Below are 16,003 nucleotides of genomic sequence, written 5' to 3'. Positions count from 1 at the left end.
AGTACAGTCTTTAGAGCACCGACCTAATGCTGGCTCTGACTTTGGAAATTAAAATAAATTACATTTGCTGAAAGGTACTGAACACTTGCACTTAAGTTTCATTGTAAATGTGGGTTTATTGCATTTAACTATGAGGTTTTAGTTTGCTGTTATGGGGGAAGATCTTCAAATGCACATGATCACAAGGTTTTACAAAGTCAATGTGATTTAATTATCTGAAAACTTAAAACTATCAATAGAATATATATTCCTAAATCTTTTTGATGCTTTGGTGTTTTTTTTCTTCTCTGTAAGTATCTTTTCCTGCAAGTGTTATTTTTAATTAATTGAAATATTTCTGTGCTGGAATAAGGTAACTTTAGTACTGGAAACTCAGGGCACAAAGAAATCAATAGGGGAAAAGTACAGCTCAACAACTCCATTTCCAACTGTCTGTGTTTCATATTTCTGATATGCAATTTTACTACCTGTTTCTAAGGTACTTACTAATATCTGTGTAGCACGAAGTACAGTTTTGCAGGTTTATGGCTTTCCAGAGGCTGTACAGGCCATGCCTGTGCCATGCAAGCTTGGCTAAATGGGCGGGTTTTCACATCCCAAGAGGAGAGGAGAGCAGTGTGTGACTGCGCTTGGCTCGGTTATGCAGTGCGCCAGTACGGGCGTGGGGGGAACCCTACTGTGCATTATGAAAAGGTGTTTTTCCCTGATGTGGGCAGATGTGCAGGCTTCTTCACTGTCACCTAAATTTATCTGTTTGATGCCACACAGGATTGTGCTCTGAAACTTGTAACTTTCTTTTGGTCAGTTTTGTCTATTGTACCATAATTGTGGATGTGCAGTGCTCTAGACCAGGAGATCTTGACCTTTTGAGTTACAGCATTGTGTATTTCTCAATACCACAAGATATTTCTTCACAAAGTATTTTGGGGGATAATTTATGTAACCACTCATAAAATTATACTGTCCTGATGTGGGGGATTGTTGAGGTTTATTTTCTCAAATGTGGTTGGGGAAGTTCCTGTGCCCTGAAAAATAAAAGCATAAAACAAGCACATAAAGTACAAAATATAAAAGGACAAATCCAACATTTAGTGAAGTTTCTGTGGTTTATTCCTCATCCTCTCTCTTTCTCCATGCACTACAGTTACTTACAGTAATAAGTAAACAATAATGTAAAAACATGAACATTTTGCATGAGTTTGACAGAATTAATAATTAGATTTCTTTTTAAAAGGGGAGTGGGGAAGCTAATTATTGTCATTTGAAACTTCTCAAATGAATTTTCTGAAGCATTCAGCCATAATTTAGCATGCAGAATGCTGTCTGTTAAAAAAGACTACATTATAATTACAATTGCTGTGACTTGAGAATCAGCAAGGTGTTGATGCAAAGTTGTTCACTCTCTTAGGTAACTTACTAGGTGACTTGTTTCTATATAACTCACTTAGGTTGATGCTTTTTTGAAAACAAAATAACAGGTTTGTTTAGATACATGGAGTTGTCAAATACTGATAAGTCTCACAAACCTGAAGATAATACCAAAGACATGACGATCATTTTATATTATCTGAATGGAGAGCTCAGCAAATGGAACATTAATTATGTATATAGTCTTATTTTGGCTCAGTTCCATAGCTTACATGCAGAAAAAGGTTTACTCCCTTAAGTAATAACTATATGGCTGTATGATTCTAGTTTGAGAGCATCTTAATGTTCTCTGCAAGAGTAAATTAACTTACCTTCACAATACCATTTTCAGATACAGGTGTTAATTATTATTTCCAGTTTAGTGATGGAGCTGAGGAGCAGAAGGCATGTTGACAGAGTCCATTGTTGGCAGGCAGAACCTCAGCCCACCGGAGCTACACAAACATGCTTATCACAGTGCCAAATCTGAATTAGCAGGTCTGATCACAAGCTCGTATGCCTCGGTTCACAGTAGGACTTGGTGGGTTGGGCACAATGTGCTGTGCTAACCACATTTATTCGGCTTCAACTCAGCTTGGAACTAGGGCAGGAAAAGCTCACATCTGCCAGCAATATACTACGTAGATACTCCCAGCAAATCTGTCCAAAGCCACCCAAGAGACTTAAGCCATGGCGTGGAATATTCTTCCATCCCTGTCCAATTCAGTTGAAAGGAAAGAAGTTACTTCTGTACAAAAATTATTCCACTTATATGTTTTTAGATAAGCTTTTGGCAAATAGACCTTTCCATGCTTTTGCTGGAAAGTCACATTTCTGCACAGTTGGCAGTGACTTCTTTCATTGTTATAAAGATATCTTTTTTATTAGGCATTAGGTTATTTCCATATGCAGTCTGTCTTTTTGTCTAGTTGTATTAACATTGGACGCTCCTGGCTGAGTCCCAAAAGAAAGCAACTGAATTATAGAGTAGCTGAAATTCTGAAATATTTTAAGATAGTGGAGATAGGTTCTCAGCGTTCAGCCAACTAGAGGTTTTTTGGTTTGTTGTTTTTTTAAAAAATACTTTTTTATTGTCATTATTTCATAAATAGATCTGGTTGGTTGGTTGAATATGAGTTTACTAGATGATTGCTAGATGGTATAGTTCTCTGGAGCTTATTTATTGTTATTTAAAGCAAATGCCTTCATAGCACCTAAGACTATCTCCATCAGGCAAAACTCCCTTCAATATCAGTAGAAATTCTTTCCTAATTATGTGGTTTCATCCGAATATGCAGAGCACTTGCTCTGTTATTATTTGGTTATGCATATTTCTATTTCACAATAATTGTTTTGAAGAAAACTCATAATACACTTGCTCATAGCTTATAATAATTACACTACAGAAAATTAAAGTCTTGATGGTATTTGGGAGGCATAATGAATAGCAGACAAATGTTAAATATTAATGTTGTCAAGTATTCTGGTTAATTTTGACTGTGAACGTCAGTGTTACGAGCACTTCATTACATGATTCAGCCGAAATGCAAATCTGTGTTTGTGTTTCAACTCCCAAGAACAGGTAGGTAGGCATGTTACTAAATAACAAAGTAACTCAATAAAAAATAGAAATATGTTGTAATTTCTGGAGTGGAATATCCTGAAATGATACGTGGTGGAAAATTGTATCATCCTGGCTATAAACAGCACTGAAATTCTGGAAATGTGTATTAGTTGTGAGTAGAAACTGCATACCAGGCACCATGAAGTACTCTTAGTGCTTGCACATCTTCCAAGTTCTATACTTACTCATTGATATTTTGCTATACGTTTAATTACCATTTCTTAAAAATTATATACTCTTGAGGATGGTATCAAAACATCAGCTGATCAGTACTGTTCAGTCCTGAAAACTGAAGTGTATTCTTTAGAGGCTTGGTCTTTGGAATCAGTAATGTTTAGTTTGTCTGTCTTCATTTTTCAAGCTTTCTTTTGTCAACACTTAAAGAGTGTTTCATGGACAAATTAATGTGTTTGACACTGCCTTGTCCTTGATTGAGAAGCCAACCGTGTAATGTCCTTTGAGAAAACACAAAAGGAAATGAGGAAAAGACGACTAGGAAAGACAGACACTGAATGCCTTTTGGTTGACCTAAAATGAGTTTACTATCCATTTTCCCTTCCTTCCACTCTCTGTAGATCTAGACAAGCTATGACCCATGGGAGTTTGGGAGGAGGACGGGAGGGAATAGGGAAAGAGGTGTATTCAGTCAGAAATAAGGCTGAATTAAACATTGTAAAAAAGCTTTACAAACCTTTGAAGATTATTGCTGGGTTTGCAATCGGCTTCCGAGAATGAATTGTGTATCTTCCTGGGATGACAGAGATATTCAGAGTTGAATAAGGCACACAGGAATACAGGAACATCAGATCTCTGTAGTGACTTTGAACAACTCCTCTTTTCTTTCTTTATTAATGAAAGGGAGAAGGTAGGAAAAAAATGTCCCTAAGACCAAAGAACTCCGTCTCTCTTGAGCCTCTTGGATGAATTCTGAGCTATTCTCCTTTATGGTATCTCTGAATTATTCTTTCTTGGGCGTCTCCAGTGGACCTGGAACCAGCAGGATGATTTTGTAGAACATTTATATAAAGATTTTTTGAAAGGATAGTTGAATTTTTTTACTGTGCTGAGTGTCCCCTACAGCTTAACTAATAGGGGCATTCAGCATATACTTCAGTGGCTCTCAATTTTTAGTTTTTCTTTTCAGGTCACTAGAAGAGGTTGATAAAAGAAAGCAGAAGAAAGCTAGAGGAAAGAAATAGAGAACAGCCTACTGAAATTGGCAGCGGAAGAGAAAGACAAAATGTGCCAAATGCTAGTGAAGACAGTCTTTGCTACAGTTTTGCTGTAGAGGAAGGATCTGGCCATTTGTGTTTAGTGGAAGAAAAGCTCCAAAGAACAGGAGTATGAAAATGGCAAGGGCAGGAAACAAACAAGAAAAAAAAAAATCTGCAGGGAAAATTGGCCATAAAAATATTGCCATGATCCCACTCTAATGAGTAGTCTCTGACATCTGCTGCCAGTGAAAGCTGTGTTCCAGCATGACTTAGAATGCATTAGAGCAATTCTGTATGCCTCTTGCAATAGTAGTAACTGATTTTGTATGCTTTGTACGTGTAATTTTTTTTTTCAAGAGAGAATATATGTGAGCATTTTACTGGTGGTGGTTCAAGAACGTACGTTTAAATTAGTCTGTTAGCAAATGTAAATACCAAGCTTTTAGTGGGCAAATAAAGACTTTTTCTGAGTGCAGGGAATTCAAATTATATACGGTGTGGTGGTACACTAAATTATTTGTTTATGCATAAAAAGTTGCAAAAAATAATTTGACTTATTTACTTGCTTATGTGTCTCTATAGGCGTGTATGTATAAAAAGTATGTATCTAGTTGCTGTGGATCCTCTTCTTACAAATTTAGGATTTGGAAGAAACTCACAGAAGTTGGAAGCATTGAAATGGTGGGCTTGATTTATGATATTTAAAATGACAGAACATACCTGCCTTCAGGCCTCCCAACCCACTTGTATTCTTAGTACCTGGATAGGATGGGACTGGAGCAGCATGAAGCTAATTAATACAGACTTTATCCTCAAGGGCCTGTTGTCTACCTTCAGGCACTTGTGACCCAAAAGCAAGGAAAAAACCCTGATAAAGTCATATTCTATTGGGTGAGCACAGGGCCTGGGCACTCATGTGATCTGTAAAGAGCTTTTTTGAGGGTGACCAATTTGTTCCTTGTGAGCCCACATGAACCTTTTCTCTTACTGCTATTTGGTTTGGCCTTGGACAGAAGAGATTTTGGGCTTTAGTCCACAGTTGTTAATATTCTAAAAAGTGTTAAGATATATATTTTTGTCTCTCATGGGAGCATAGGGCTATTCTGCTTTTCAGTTTCTTAATTTCTGACATTATTCGTGGCCTTCACATCTAACAGCTTAGCATTCAGGACAGTTGACTACTTTTCAATGCATGGTAATTGGAAGCAGTCCATCTCACTGGTTCCCTGCTTGTGGTATTGCAACCTGCAGAATATTGGTCAGCACTCAACAGCATGGTGACGGCATGGGAACACCGAGGGACGATATTTTGGTAGACTATAATGTAAAATCAGAATAGTTCATAAGACAGAGAAACAGGCTGTCTGCCTGCTTTGAACAGAATCTTGTTTCTGTGAAACCTCCTCTGCAGCTCCTGGGTTTTGGCCTTTTCTTCCGTGTCCTGCCTTTCACACGTGTCCTGCCTTCCAGAAGGCATCACCCCTGGGTGGCAAGGTCTTTCTTTCCTTCTGGAGGAAGCTACAGGGTGGTACAACTGTTTAGTTCAAAATCTGTTTTCAAGCCTCATTTTATGACAGTCTGCGTATGGAAACCATGGGTTGAAAACCTACCTCCCCCAGGACTGAACTCTGTGCTGTGGAATACAGATATTAACACTTTCCTACCTCAGAACCAGGAGGTAGTAAAACAAATCTGAAGTGTTCAAGTATTGTGGTGGTGAAAGACAGAAACAGGAAATGTGTGCTCCTCCACCACTGCTGCTCAGCATGGGGTATACCTGAGGTCTGCTGCGGGCTCTCTGGGTGCTCAGGAGCACACACAGAGCGGTGCAAGCCTCCCCCAGACTCTGAAATGTGGTCAGCCATCAGTTGTTGGCCCTGACCTGCCAATAGACCCTGTAATTGCATATGTATGTATTTATAAGGCAGATTATACAAGATTGCTTTTTTATTCTCTCTGATGCAATTCCTGCCCTTTGTTCTGTTCTATTGGTTTTACCGTGGCTGTCTTTCAGCATAAGATGGTAAGCCCTTAAAGCGTTGGTGTCCACACAGAGACACCTTGGTCATGCTGCTAATTTCAGCTATTAACATTAATGAAGTGACAGCCTTAATAACCTAAAGTTAACTTTGAAATTGGTGTTGCTTTCAGTGGTGGAGCTGGACCAGATGACCTCCAGAGGTCCCTTCCCACCTAAATTATTCGAGGATGCTATATTGCTATCTTGGTTGCTGCCTGTGGGGATTCACATTACTTGACTTATCTGCCTGTAGTAAGTGGAAAAAGATAGATTCTCCTGGAAGGTGATTCCAAGCATAAGCTTATTTAGATCCTAAGATAATAGCTTGCAGGAGCAATTTATATTTAGTCAAGGACACTACCCTCCTAGTCAAGGCACCCAGACATATATTCTCTAGCAGGGTTAAATGCCAGTTTTGCTCCAAGAGACTTAAACTTCAGTGCGGATCCATTTTTTTATACTTAAACAGAGACTGCTGACTATATAAAAATATGGTGTGGTTGTGTGTCATGTAGTAGGGCCTAGAATAAAATTATGAGAGCTGGCAGGAAACAGATTTTGTTGAAGACATATTCCTGAATTGTGAATTGCCTAAATGATCAGAATAAAATTATACAAATTATATTTATACAGATGATCCAGCTTCAAGAGGGAGGGGGCTTTGGGCAATGTGTAGCATAGAATAGCAAACATTAAAATTAGTATACAAGAAGTCAAGTTTAAACTTTATGTGGAATCAGAACTTATACCTATACCTTTAGAACAGTGAATTATTCACTGAGGAAGAGAAGGTGAGAGAAAAAATGGTGAAGCCCTGCACCCAAATGGTAGAGATGCTCAGCTGGCATGTGGGAGGTCTGAATTCAGGCCTTTTCCCTCTGATTTTTATACTGATTAGTACATTTTTCATAGGTGAAACGTTTTACAGTGCCTTTGTTCACTTTTAGAAATGGCTCCAAGGTTAAGTGGTGTGTGGTAGGGTCAGACTGCAAGGTCATGGTAGAAGCATGTAAACCTCATGTGTTGCTAAGTCTTGGGTTCTGCCTGGTGATTGTGAGATTAAACCTCTGTTATTTTTATGTTAAATGTTCTTAAGACTCTTTTGCGTCTTAACGGTATTGCTGTTCTAAATACTTCATTTTCCCACTTAAATATCTGTTTAATACGAAGGTTAGAAATATTTATATGTTTAGTAGGCTTGTAATAATTCGACACGGGAAGAGAAAACTATTCAGCCCCTCAGCCAGTTTGCCTGGGTTGTGTAAAAACATTGTGGTATCGGATTTGAATAAGTAGTTTATGATGAATAATTCAGCCAAGAAGTTTCAACTACTTCAGGTTTCCATTCAGCAGTAGAGATTACTCTGCCATTTTGATTGAATGTGGTCATGCTGTTTGCTTGAGCGATACTTTAGATTGGTCGGGTGTTTCCTTAATAATTGTGTATGGGGTAAATTGTCTTTCCATAAGCACTTTTCTAGTAAATTGTTATCAAATAACTGTTTACGTGGAAGCCTGATGCAATGGAATTCTGACTATGTTAGAAATGCTCTTTGAAATTGGAATATTTTAGTCCCTTTCACTCTTTCCTGTGATAGCTGCCTGAATTTTCATTAGGCTTGAAAAAAGTTGCAATAATCTGGCAACCATTTCATTTCAGAAACTGATCCCTAATGCCTTTATATCTCTCAGTAACAAGGACCTAAACATATGTAGTTATAAATCCACAGTTCAAATCCTTTTATGATTATAAGTATTTTGTCTCTATGTCATTAAACTCTCAGATATGTTTTTTATTATTTCTGTAATTGCTCTTCTGGAAATACTTAGATTTAAAAGCATGTTGGATGCAATTTTGCTCCAATCTGAGATCTTTGCAGATTTCTAATATTTTTCATCCCTTCTAGTGAGCGTAACATATCTAGGTCTTTTTTACAGAGACAATTGTGTATTCAGTGTAATTTCCTGCAATCAGGAAAACTGAAAACGAAGAGAGGAAAATAAATAGAAGTTTGGGGTTGGTTTGGATTTCCTTGATTTAAATCTCATATTTTGCATGCTCCTTGATTGTATTAGTTTATTCATTCTGCCAAACAGACCACAAGGCTGTGAATATTTATTTAGTTCTGTTCCTAATAGTTTTTCTAATAGGGAATTATTTTGGTACAATGAAAGACATTTGTAAATGAAGCAGATAAGCCCTTTGGCAGACAAGGACTGTTTTGTTCAACACAAGAATTCTATTGTCCACTGCTTTAGTTGTCAAGTGCCTGGGGAGCCCAGGATTTATGATGATGTTACAATGGCCCTTTCAGAGCAAAGTCTAAGAAGCTGTGAGATTCCGTTCCTCTGCTTTTCAGACTTTCAAATCTTTTTATCATGCAAGGACAATGCAGGATTCAGCTGCTTCTTAGGCCACAGGACTGCCCATTTAACATCAGGCATTGTGAAATAATTACCATAGTGACAATGGGTTTGGGGGTTCCCCCCCTCCCTCTAACCAGCAACATTTCAAAATTGTTCAAGTTGTCACTTTGTATAAACCAGCTCTGAAGCCACAGCTTATTTAAAAAAAGAAAAAAAACAACCTTCTTGGGAGATTTGATTTAAAGTGCCACTGTGTCAAATCTATTTGGAGCATTGGATCTGTTTAATGGATGCTTTTTGGAGTTTTTTTTGTAATTATAATTGGACTTTGAAACAGCCTTCTGTAAATACAGCAGTTGTTTTTCTTTTGGCTTTTCTCCCTTTTGTAAGGGTTATAGAGTTAGTAGAACCTTCCTGTTGAAGCCTTATTTAACTACAGCAGAAAATAAGAAAATAAAAACATAATTTGTAGTAAAAGTAGTATCTGGTATCTATGCATCAATCAGCTAAACGTTTCCTTATGCTGTAGTGATGATGGAAATCATTCAGCAGTCTTAAACCATGTTTTTCATGAAAATTGATATATGGAAGAGTTTCTTTTTGCTTGATATTAGTATGAAGGTTTATTTGCTTCAAATAATTATTAGTCCTACCAAAAAAAAAAAAAATTGTAACCTCTGATGTCTGCTTAAGTGAGGTGTAACTGGAAAACGGAGCCTTTACTTGGCAGTTAAATTATTATGTACATGGGCACTTCACTGGTGGTCAGGCGTATACACAGGAAAAAGCTTAATAATGTGGCAGGTCAGGCTGAGGACTGGTAGTATCTATTATCAACTATTTGCTACTTTTAAAAGCAAAAGCTGATTTCAATAAAAAATTAGACCGTAGGGCTAAAGTAAGACTATAGTTTGAGAAATACTTACCTAAGCAACTTAAATGTCTTGGGCAAAAAGGAGGCTTGAGCTGCCTTTGTAGAGATGTTGTCATGTGCAAAGATGTTGAACAGATTATCAAAATGAGAAAGTTTATTCAGTTTTAGTCTCTTTTCATTCCTTCATATGAATTGTGAATTAGTTGAAAAGATTTCTCTATGAAAAGAAACCCCAAACATTTGCTTGCAAAATGAACATATTTTAAAATACCATATGTACTTCACAGCAAATTGCATAAATATGTTGCATGTGTAGAGTATTTTTATAAACCAAGTTCTTTATATATTAGTGACTTGGTCATCACACCAAAGCATACCTTACTTCAGAGAGCTTACCTTGGCAAAATTCACGGTCTAGGAAGTTAAGTGTAACTTACTAATTTAAATTCAAGAAAGACTTACCTCGCCTCATAAGAAATTATTCAGCTGGTTTCTTTTTATCCTAGATGTCTTTTCCCTACTGTAGTGGTAGTTCTACTTACCAAAATAATCTACTTCCTTCTCCATCATGATGGCAAAAATACTAATTTTCTGATATGCCTTTAAAGCACTTAGAAATGTTCACAGCACATCTTGTTGGCTAATGGTATCTGCAGCTGTTACTTTTTTTCCCTACAGTGTGTCTTGTATTGGATAATGTTCCCAGAGCAGATTTTTCCATAGAACTCTGTTTTTTTCAGGAGTTAACAAAAAAGATGTGAAGGAATTTTGATATGGCCTCCAGCATTTTAGTTATGGGAATATTCTTGCAATAGTAAGTCTGTTAAGGTAAAAGCTATTTATTCATTTTCTCCTTGGAATTATAAGTATTATTTAATTGCTAGTTTTTAAACTCTCTTTAGGCTATTGTGATAGTTTATAGGGTAGACCTATGTTTTCTTTTATTATGGTGCCAACATTTCATTGGATTTTAAATGAACTTTTTCATTCTTTGCAGCCAGAGCTGAAGGTCTGGATAAGTGACAGCAGAAAACCTACATCTCCGTTGTCATCATAGTCTCATTAAGTGGCATTTCAAATGTGTGGAATATGCTACATAAATTGGCAACAAGTTTCCAGTGGGTGAAGGTAAGTAGCACATCCAAATGTGTGATCCTCTTCGTGATGTCAGATATGCATAGCTCGTCTCTTGTTTCTGTAGTGTCTACAGTATCTGTGCAATATAGGGAACACATCTTCAGTGAGTAATCCCTCGCCTGATGTGTGCTGGCAACCAGTTTTTCTCATGCATCATAGAGTTTATTCACTGGTCTTGACTGTCATTCAGGGAAGCTGATGCTGTAGGACTCTGACCATCCTTCTATGTCTGAAAAACATGGTTTGATAAGGTGTAATTTTTGGATCACATTTGTTTAGTTTCTTGTTTAAAACATCAGAAAACCTCTTAAAAATTCAACAATGCAGCACTGAAGAGCAGAAACATAAGGCATTTTTAACTATTTAGCTTTCCAGCTTGATTTTATCACTCAAAAAGATTCACGCTTTTCTTATTCTAGGCCTACTGAGTAATTAATTCTGTATTCGGTGTATTTCTCTGGTATTTTGGGCCATACCACTGAGCTTAATGTAACTACTCAGACCTGGGTTAGAAAAAGAATTTGGTGGTGACCCTTAAGCTTCAGAGAAGGTGGCTGTGGAAACAGAGCAGTATGGGAAACCCTAGACCTAAAAATAGTTATATCCACTACTCTGATGCCTTTAATTTTTCATATCCTCTGTGACTTTCGGTTGTGTTATTACTTAAACCAGTGTTTCCAAAGAGGTAGGAACTGTCTGCTTACAGGAGTATCCATGCTTTTTTAAAATTAACACAGAAGCAGATTAAATGTAATAGATAATAAATATGTAAAAACTATCATTTTTACACAGTCAAAGGTATGAACCCATCTGATTTGTCTAGGACAAAGAGTACAAAGCCAGGATATTAAAGCTCTTTGTCTACCTGACTTATTCACAGTTTTTACATTCAATGCACTCAAGTCCTGCTTGACAGACGCTTCGTTTCTGTGGAAATGTCCTTGAATAGCGATAATCTTATTTCTGGCAGCCAAATGGGCCATTTACTTCCTTGTGAGCAGCTATATCGGATATGTGTTCATGCTATCCACCGACTTGTTAAGGTAGACTGCAGCAATTAATATCAGGCTGAAACAGAGCACATTTGACAGTGATACCAACAGTATTCAATTTAATTTAGGTGGGAGATGTGTAAGCTCCTTTGCTTCTCAGGAAGGCCTGTACCTCAGCACATCAGATTCTTGTGTTGTCATTCCATAAACACAAGGGCCAAATGTTGCAACCAATGCTTGGTTCTTGTTCAGATACAGCTTTTCAATAGAATGCAGTTAAAAACAGTTTGGTTTGGCTGAAGGCTTCCTGTCTAGGTTCCAAATTCATATGTGGGTATCAAGAAGGCATAGCAAAAATATCTTAATTGAGTTACGTGTTCAGTTTCTCTGAGTCTCCCCTCCATGCACAGTTATGTGCATTTTCTCACCACTGTTTCAGTTCGCCTTTTCTGGCATTTTCTTATATCTCAGTTCAAGGTTTAGTTCAGGCATCTTTCTAGTCTCCTTGTTCTTGACTTTAGAGTTTGACTTCCAAATAGATTTAATTTTTATAAATTAAAGGACTGTGAGGAATAACTGGAAGGGAAAACTGGAAGGCCCATCACTCTCACTAGTGTATGAGATAAGTTAATTTAACAAGTGGGGTCCCTACTCAAGTTTTTTTCATGTCTTACCTGAGAAACCGTGTCTGTTTTCATAGGCTTTTAAACATTTCAGAGTTCAAGCAAATAACTTGTGAAGGAAAGCTTCCTGCAGAGTGACTGTGGGATGTTCCCTCTGGCTAGAGTGTGAAGTGCCTCCCTGCAAAAGAGGAGGAAAAGGAATGGCTTTTGTTGATTATCATGTAAACCTGGACATCCATATTCTTCTTAAATTCACTTCTCTTCTGTTAAAGGACCTTTTGTAAATGGTCTCCAGATGTTCCTGTTCAGGAATGCAAATTTCCTTTTATAGTATCTAGATAATCAAACAGTTAAGAAGGTAAAATATTCATGTTTACCTATTGTTAGTGGAACAAAGGACAAGAAGGCGGACGGAAAGGCTCATCTGGAGCTAAAACACAGACTTGGCTACACAGTCATACAAGAAGATGGCCAGTGGCTTCCTTACTTGGGCCTATCCTGACTAGAGATACCCTTCCTATACTGCTTGGATTCTCTATACTGAAGTTTTAGAGGGAGTGAGAGTAGGCACAACAGATAAATTTCTTCTCAGTTATATTATTCTACAAAGCATTTTATATGAATAAAAAGTCCACAGGACACCCAAAAAAGAATACTGCCATATCTAAAATTCCTTCTCATATAGGGTGAGAAACTTAGGTTCATATGCTAAATATATGAATCAGTCTTTTGTAATGTATACTTTGCCTCTTTCATATCTAACATTTTTACTATTTGTTTTTAATTCTCACATAGTAAGCCTAGACTACGATGGGGAAAACATTCCTGACATACAAAGTAGATCTTGGAAGGAAATTGCTGTACAGTTTTGTTTCTGCACAAATAGCATGTAGGAAGAAAATTAATTTTTAGTTAGTTACAGTCACCCTGTCTTATTACAGTGCTAACACATGTAACGAGGCCCACATATCTAAACAGAAAAGGTGATGTCTCCAGTTGCCTGCATTATTCTGTATTACGGTCTTGCTTGGCTTCTATGCAAGTAGCCATTTATATAGGTTTTAAGACCTGAATTTTTGAATTCTCAACTTCAACCCACAGGACTACAACACAGAACAAACACCTAATATATCTGCAGGATTAGTTTATTACGTATATTTTTGGATGGATATTAGTAGTCCAAATGAAATAGGCTCATATATGTGAGGGCAAAAGCTTTGATTTTAGTAGGACAACTCTCCAAAATACATTGAATCCTTAGGTTCTTTTTAAAGTAAGGCCTGAGTATGAAATGTTAAGAGTAATCTGCTTGTGTCAGTCTCATCTCACATAGTCTGTGTAATGAGATGGAGTCTGAATTTGTTACATCTGCTTTGTTAGAGCTCTTCAAGACTTGCTTGAGCTAAAACACTTTTGGAGATATTGTTGGAATTATTGTAATTATGTATATTATAATTATGAGACATATCCTGGTCAAACAGATACCAAAGAGGAATTATTATTTTCTTAGAAATTACAAAGACTTCTAAAAGTTATCCAGCGGGGAAATATATTTCCTGTCCTTTTATAATCTCAATACCTTGTAATATGAACATTTTAGATTTTCCTATCTGCTTTTTAATAGAAAATTATTTCTATGAAGTGCTGTTGCCTTGAAAGAATCTTGAGTGTTCTGAAATGTGTCTTTTGTTGTTGGAAATAACTAAGTGGTACCTGAACTGAAATTCAGCTCTCAGTGACAAAAAGTTTGTTTTTCAGCTCAAATGCTGAGAAAACTGAGTCACCTCTTATCTCTGGGTCATTCCAGCCTTCTGGGGAATCCCAGCCCTGTAGTGTTCTCTGCCCTGGGGCTGGAGCAGCCTGGCTGGGCTGAGTCATGGGAAACTCCTGAGGTTCTTCCAAGGGGTGAGATTTACCTAAGCAAAGGAGAGACTGCACTGCACAAACTGCAGAGATGGGTCATAAGAGGAGAAAAAGGCATTAAAAGATTGATACGTTGTCTAAAAAACTCACCAAAAATCCAGTTGTTTGCAAGTCAAACCAACTTCAAATAGTTGTGAAATATGTGTTCTGATAAAATTTCTGACAAAATTTCCAGTTAATCTAAAAGTGAGACCTATAAGCCAAAAGCTAAATCAAAGTCTTTCAGAAACAATTTTGATGGGAATTTATTGAGAAAAACGTGTTCAGCTATAACTATAAATGCTCTCTATAGTTGCTGTCTTTGAGCTTTAATAATAATCATGGTGATGATGGTAATAGCATATATTAAAACATACACCATCATGCCTCCAAGAACACACACACATTCAGGGCTAGAAAAATAAACATCACAGAAAAATAAACTGTGTGTCTTGCACATCTATATTATATATAAAAAGATAACTGCACTCAGCCATTCAAGGTTTCATATGCAACAAAAACTGTCTTGAATTCTACTCAGAAGCTAGTTTGCCATCTCAAATGTGGACATATTTGTACCCTATAAAATAAAAAAAATAATTAGTGTATTTAATTTTTTAAGGTATTTAATCAATCCAATTACTGCATTGTTAGTCACGGTTGAAGAAAAACTTCTCAAAAATGGCTTCAGTGTCTTTCAGGAATACTTGCTAATATAACCATGCAAACATATGCAATTTATGTGGCTTTACTAATCTATATAAACACTAATAAAGTTACACAAGTTGTGATTGGTAAAATCTCATGTAATGCAAAGGATTTTCCCACTTTATTCCTGACAACCTGCATTTGCAACCATTCAGTTACTTTATTTTAAAATGGCTTTTCAATTACATTCTAGTGCTGAAGGGGAAAGCCTTTTGACAAAGGCATGACATAAACCATTTATATTGCAGCTCCATCATAGTTCCCATAGCTAAACTAGACTGGACAGTTCATTAAAAAGAAAAATTAATAGTACAAGGTTGCAGGGAAACAATAACAGATTATGACTGGCCTGTGGCAGCCCACTGAATTCATGTAGTGGAATAAAAATGATTCCCTTGTCTCATAAATGAAGGTTTGTTCCAAGGTTTTAGGCAGTCTATACTTCTATTCCTGTACAGGAAAAAGCTGTACAGTTTCTTGTCTATAAAAGCAATACTTTTTAATGCCTGGAGAAGATTGATATGTATTTTTTTGGGATGGAAAGCACATATTTAATAATCTTTCAATGCATAATAACAGACATAATATAAAAGAGAATAGACTACAACATACTGAACAGCCACATCAAAGCAAAAAAACAAACTTCTCAGAGCTGGACAGAGGCATGGAGGGGCAAAGCGAGTGCAGGGTCAGGACTCAGTCCAGTCTTTTCTTACCAAAGGTAGTAACTGCTCTAGACCAGTGTAAAATTGCTATGCTTAGGTGTGCAAAAAGTGGAGTATTTGTGATTCAGAGGCATTTCTTTTAGGTCTATTGCCACTACCTGTGTAACATCATGTGTGATTTATCTCTTGCTTAAGGTTGTTCCTAAAGGTGTAACCAAGTCCTAATGGCCTCTTTCTAGATGTTGCTGCATATTTTCCTAATTTCCTCAGGGTTTCATGGTTCAAATTTTCTGTACAATTCTGGTATGTGTGGCAAGTACACAGACTTATACTTTAATGTTGAAATCTGAGTTTTATTATAGCAATGCTATAAATTCCTGTCTCAGAAGATATTTCAAAGAATATGGGCTCTGGGATGCATTAACCATTTTTTTTGGCCGGTAGCCACAAACTAATGAATTCAATGGCAT

General features: G+C 36.9%; 1 protein-coding gene across 3 annotated transcripts in view; it reads left to right on the top strand.

Annotated features, from left to right (window-relative positions):
* CDH11 (cadherin 11) overlaps positions 1-16,003 on the top strand; it is a 247,215-nt gene that overhangs the window by 195,730 nt on the left and 35,482 nt on the right. For all 3 annotated transcript variants that reach the window (XM_055818805.1, XM_055818807.1, XM_055818806.1), the window contains one exon: positions 10,504-10,634. The gene's annotated coding sequence lies outside the window, so the exon portion shown is untranslated. The remainder of the gene's footprint in view (positions 1-10,503; positions 10,635-16,003) is intronic.

This window comes from Falco peregrinus, chromosome 14 (assembly GCF_023634155.1).
Source record: "Falco peregrinus isolate bFalPer1 chromosome 14, bFalPer1.pri, whole genome shotgun sequence".
In the NCBI taxonomy this organism is placed as follows: Eukaryota; Metazoa; Chordata; class Aves; order Falconiformes; family Falconidae; genus Falco; species Falco peregrinus.
The sequence above is the reverse complement of the archived record's forward strand: the minus strand, read 5'-3'. Positions and strand labels throughout refer to the sequence as shown.